General features: G+C 39.8%; 1 protein-coding gene across 1 annotated transcript in view; it reads left to right on the forward strand.

Moving 5' to 3' along the window:
- The first annotated feature begins 200 nt into the window (after positions 1-200).
- KCNJ15 (potassium inwardly rectifying channel subfamily J member 15) overlaps positions 201-5,918 on the forward strand; it is a 32,963-nt gene continuing 27,245 nt past the window's right edge. The window contains exons 1-2 of the mRNA XM_034752822.1: positions 201-390; positions 529-588. The gene's annotated coding sequence lies outside the window, so the exon portion shown is untranslated. The remainder of the gene's footprint in view (positions 391-528; positions 589-5,918) is intronic.

Here is a 5,918-nt window from a genome sequence, read left to right on the forward strand (position 1 = left end):
TATAAATTCATTTCAGATGGGTTTCAGTCTCCTTTTTGCCAGAAGGAAGGGGATCATCAATAATGTTGACTTTTTTTTTTTTTTTTTTTGGTCTCTATTTTCTTTTTTTCATGTGTGCAAAGCTTTGTGCCCTTATTTGTTCCGGCAAGAAGGCCTTTGAGGGACTTTGCTCAGTGAGACTAAAGTTTCTTCAAAGATTAACTGACATTCTTTAAAAGTACATCAGTTTCCTTTTAAGCAGGTATTTGCTTACCACGTAACTGGGTGTTGAGTGCTATTGTAGTTATAAAGTTTGCTGGGCTCAGCTCTAGATTTCCTTAAGACATACTGCTGACATCACTGAATCTCCTCTCAGATTCCTTTCCCTCTCTCTCCGGTTTCCTCCTTCAGGTAATTCCAACTCAGACTCTTACCAACTTGTTTTTGACTGACAGTGAATTAAGGAAGACTTTTTAGGGGGATAGAGGGAGAGTGTTTAAAACATACATATGTGCTGTACCTAAAGGATACTCATTCTTTTATAAACAGTTGTTTGACCTGTCATGACGATAACATCTAGTAAGGAATCTGAACATTGATCTTTCACAGGTAAGAAGTAATTGGTTTAAAAAAAATTGCATACATGCTTAAGAGAGGTTTAAAAACTTTGTGTTTCAGATAAAGCTTAATGAATCCATTCTCGTCCTATTTTAACTATTTTAATAATGTATGGTTCTAGAAACTATCTGCAAAAGAAAATCTGCTTATTAGCTCATGCCTGCATGTGAAAACTAGAACTACATAGCAGTTTAGTGATGGTGCAGCAAAAGCTGTCATGTTTTATTCTACCTATTGATGCAGTATTCCAAACATTATGTTTACAATGTGTGGGGGGGGGGGATATTTTGGTCTGTTAGGGGATAATAATAGTTATCTTTGCAAGACTTTTCCTGTTATGGTGTTTTTCTGAAGACATTTTTAATGCTTTTTGTTCTGTTAAAAATCTGTTTTTGCTAATTTTCAGTCAGTTATTTCTCCTTTTTCAGTGGAAAAATCAGTTTTAGTTTCCACAGTGGGAAACTAGACCGAAACATTTTATAATCTCTGGTGCATATCTGGATAAGAAAGGATTTGTAAGTTTTCTGTGGTAGGTATAAGGAATGTAAACAATTCTGATTTGGAGAACTTTATGCACTTTCCCCCAGCTCCTGGATGGTGTCTTTATATTTCTTCCTTAACTGTATAACAAGTATGACTTACTGTCAGCAATCAGAATCTTAGATCTGAGCTGCAAATTCCCCATTACTTCTGTTTAGCTTTGTACCTTCCCACTATTATTTTTCCTGTATAATTTATGCTTTGAACATATTTATAGTTACATTACTTTTTCCATGTTATGTAGGTTATGAAAATGCAACAAAACTAGCTTTTCTACGTGAACCATGGAGAATTATATTATCTTTATAACTTAACCTTATTTCTCCACTTTACTTTGCTTATATTTATAGGCATTTCTAGAGTCCTCTTCATCTTAGTATCTGAGTGCCCAGCTTAAACCTCAACATATTTTGTTTTTTAATTCTGATTTGATATCATCACTCATGATTTCTTCTTTTAAAGCAGGGAGGTAGCAGGGGCATTTTCAAAATAGAGAGCCGCTACAGAAATGCCTTTATTTTTCTCTGTTGTAAAATGTTGCTCTGGGCTCTCTGCACTCTCTGGTAACCAGCTTATGTGGGGAAGAAAGGCTCAAAATATAACTTCGTGCAGTTGGTCGTAGATTACAAACTGGCATCACATTTGCAAATTGGAGCATTGAGGAGTCCAAAACTTCCAAAAGAATTCCATGTGGGTAAATTAGGCATGGACTAGAGACAAAAACAGCAACAGATGACTTTCAACACTTCAGGCTACTTTCGATAGCCTTTCAAGTGAAAACAAATAGTGCTTTTTACCCCAGTTGCTCATGAAAAGAAAAAAAACAACCAAGTCATCAGCTTGTAGTACTGATTGGAGCTGAAATTTGGGTTTGCACAGATTTTACAAAAAGTGTTCTGACCCCTATTCTCTCTCCTGACACACACAACTAGCAGAGACCAGCTGTATTCTTTGGGTACAGGTAGAGACCAAAAAAACACACTTAATCGTTTTGCACACTGAACTTCAGGACATTTTGAAATAAACTTGGATTCTTTAGCTTCTAGAAAAACTAGAGTGAATTGTGAGTTGATGGGTTTGTATTTAATTTGGCGGGGGGTTGCGGTCAGGCAATCTTTATCTTATTGCCTGTAAAAATATACAGGTAATTGGGGAAAACATTGACTGGACCCTCAAACAGTTAAATTCAAAATCTCTAAGCTGAGTTGAATCCATTAAATGTCAAGTATTTGAAAGCTGCCTTCCAGCTGTGATGTCCCTAACTCACTGGCATGAAAAAGCATTCATGAGTTACTTGAATGAGTTACTACCAACTCCGGGATCACCTCAGCACTCTGTATATCTATGCTACTAATACGTTAAAAGGCTTGGAACTAAGACAAGAGTGTGCACTATTGGAGTAAATGGCACAATTGAAAAAGACAGCACTCTTATAACTCTTGCATATGTGTTTAAAGTGAAAGGCCAAATCATTCTCTCGGTATCTAGACATGCATGGGATTCAATGCAATGCATACCAGCCCAAACCACTGATAAATTCTTCATATGGGAGGGGGAAGGAATATCAGCAGCATTGTTCCTTGCCCAGGAACATGTGAAAGTCCATTGCATGGACAGCACATATTTTGAGGCTCACTAAATTGGAGGACACCGCCAGGTGGAAAGGGAGCAAAACTAGAAAGGGTGGCTCTACGTATCATCACCCCCCCCCCCCCCCCCCCAGTGGCCAATGGAAACTCTTGTGCAATTGCCGGATCAGAGTTAGTTTCTGAAAAACTCAGCTCTGTTCATTTTTGCCCACCTCAGGGAGAGTAGTTATGGTTCAGGGGTGAAATCCTGACTCCAGGAAATCAGGCAAAACTCCCATTGATTTCAGTGGGGCCGTGATTACACCTCAGGTGTGGAGTGGAGCAATGCTGCTGTGGGGTAGGCTGGGGCCAGGGAGTACCATGAAGGGGCAGGTGCTCCACTCGGATTTACTGAGTTCTGCAAGATGATAACCTGAGATATTCCAGGGCCCACCAGACTAAGTGATGAGGTAAAGCCCATCCTCCCACCTGTGTGATACTATGGAAATTCTGTGATTGTAAAGCCACCAAGTCTTAAGAATATCTCTTGCCTCCCTGTGCATTTCACCATGGGATGCCATATTACTCTGGTGCTCTGGGAACTACACTGGCATCCTTTGGATTTCTTTGTGGAGCAGAAAATGTTAATTTTGGTCTATGCAGCTCTAACTGGCTTAGGAGATGCCTACTTGAGAGACACCTCCCCCTCCTTTGCCTGTGCCACAGCTGCTGCAGCTGAAACCTGCAGAGTTGCTCAAGCTGGAGCAAAGGAGTTGCTGGTGTGTTACTTTCCTGGAGGGTCCCTTAACTTAGGAATCTGCTCCCCACTTGGTTCAAAATAGCCCAATTTGTTGACCTTCAGGACATATTACAAAGTTATTTTCTCCCTCTGGCTTTTAGGGAGGGATGGGGGACATCTGAGGATTAGCAGCTGAGAAGGGTGAGATATTTCACCTGTTTTGTTTTTTGTAAAGCTTGGTTGGTTTACTTTTGTTATGTAGCGAGGATTGGCAGCTGGACTTGCTGTATGCCTGGTGTTTTTAAATAAGTGTAAAAGGTAGACAGAGCTTTGGCTAGGTGGCTTTAAACTTCCTTTATAAATCCAAAGTGATAAAGCACAGTAAGTTTTGATCAGCAGTGGCACACTAGTCTGACCCGGTTAGGTTCAATTTGTTTCCACAGCTTCAACTCAAGTGCTTCATACTAGATTAAATCACAGCTTGTTCCTCTTCTCTAGTTTCATAGATTTCAAGGCCAGAAGGGACCATTGTGATCATCTAGTCTGACCTCCTGTATAGCACAAGATATAGAAATTCCCCGAAATAATTCCTAGAGCAGAGCTTTTACAAAACATCCAGTTTCTCAAGTCTTATTTTCATCTACACTTTTTTTAATTTGAACTTAACTTTTTATTAAGGATATTTAATAAAAAGATTATCTGTTGAAATAATGAGTGTAATTTGTAATGGACCAATGTACAACACAACACATTTCATTCAATGCATGCCATTAAAAATGCTGTATGTGTTGCTTTTCTGATTTAAAAGTGGATTAGAGTAAGCTGATGGAAAAAACATGGGAAAAAATCACAAATATTTCATGAAACTTTCTACCCTTTTTCCATCACAAAATCGAACAATCTCATAAAAAATAAATTTTCAAATCTTTCGACCAGCTCTGTTGTTAATAGATAACTTTGTGGACAATAGTTAAGGTTCTCTCAAAGGCATAATTCACCACATCAAGATTAATTGATCATGGGAGATAAAGGCAAATGTAGTCATGGCAGAGCAATGGATATTGTACCTAAGGTTGGTTGAACATTTTTCATCAAAACTGTTTTCTTGTCAAAACTGGTTGGTTTTTTTGTTTCTTTTGGGGGGGGGAGGGGTCAATAAGTTGACATTTTCTGTGGAAAATTTCAATGAAAACTAAATTGTATTTGTTTTTGTTGATGATTTCCATGAACCCTCCCCTCGATTTTCTGACAAGCTCTGATTATAATGCACCACTGCCAGGTCCCACTCCTAGCATCTTCACTCTTCCTGTCAGCTGGTGAATCCACTGTCATTCTCTAGCCCCAGCAAACAGTCCTTACTTCCCTGCTGCCTTAGCCACCTGCAGCCATCCACAAAAGCATCTGCCCTAACTTCCCAGATGCTAAATCTATTAACAATCTGCCCCCGCCCCCCACCAAAAAAACATGCCACAAAACTACAAAAGCAGCCAGTGTACGAAAAAAATATGGAAGAAATAATGGAAGAAAAGCCAATGTGATTTCTGTTATTTTCGTGGAAATGTGAGTCAGATTGTCCCTCATATAAATAAGGCCCTGGCCCTGGTGTATGTGTGGTGATGCATAGATGTTCCAGGACACGTGTAATTCTCATTCATTTTCTTAGGAAGAAATTAACTGCGGCACCATTTGCATAACGCTTCAAGCAGTGAATTGAGTGAATAGAGGGGATTGGGTATCAGAGGGGTAGCCGTTTTAGTCTGAATCTGTAAAAAGCAACAGAGGGCCCTGTGGCACCTTTAAGACTAACAGAAGTATTGGAGCATAAGCTTTTGTGGGTGAATGCCCACTTCATCAGACGCAAGTAATGGAAATTTCCAGAGGCAGGTATAAATCAGTATGGAGATAATGAGGTTAGTTCAATCAAGGTGCCACAGGACCCTCTGTTGCTTTTTACAGGGGATTGGGTGATTCAAGAAATTAGTATTTGATCAGGAAACTTTTGATTTAACATCTGGCAGCTGTTTCGTGGCCCATCTGGAACATGCCCTTGGCCTCAGCCCAGTTCCTGGTATACTGATGTTACCTCATAAAAACCACTGCCACCACACTGGTCCTCTTTGGCAGTCTCACGAGAGAGTCAAAGACTGAAATGGCACAGCATGTGAAGTGCTGCTTCACCAGTAAAAGTGGAAGAATGTAGAGCAAGCAGTGAGGGAAAACTTGCACTGCCATTGTTATCAGTACATTATGGATAAACAAGTTTCTTTAGCCTGATTTTTTTCATTCCCATCAAGGTCCCTTTACACTGCCCGAGTGGTGTAAAGAGATCTTGGTGCAAGTGAGAATCAGGCCCTTTGCCTCCACTGAGATCCCTTGGGTAGAATTCATGAGCACTAAAATCAACTTCAGATAAATTAAAAAGCAAACACAATAGTGCAGTTGTGCTTACTATGCTTACTTCCCCCCCCCCGCCA

Source organism: Trachemys scripta, chromosome 1 (assembly GCF_013100865.1).
Source record: "Trachemys scripta elegans isolate TJP31775 chromosome 1, CAS_Tse_1.0, whole genome shotgun sequence".
In the NCBI taxonomy this organism is placed as follows: Eukaryota; Metazoa; Chordata; order Testudines; family Emydidae; genus Trachemys; species Trachemys scripta.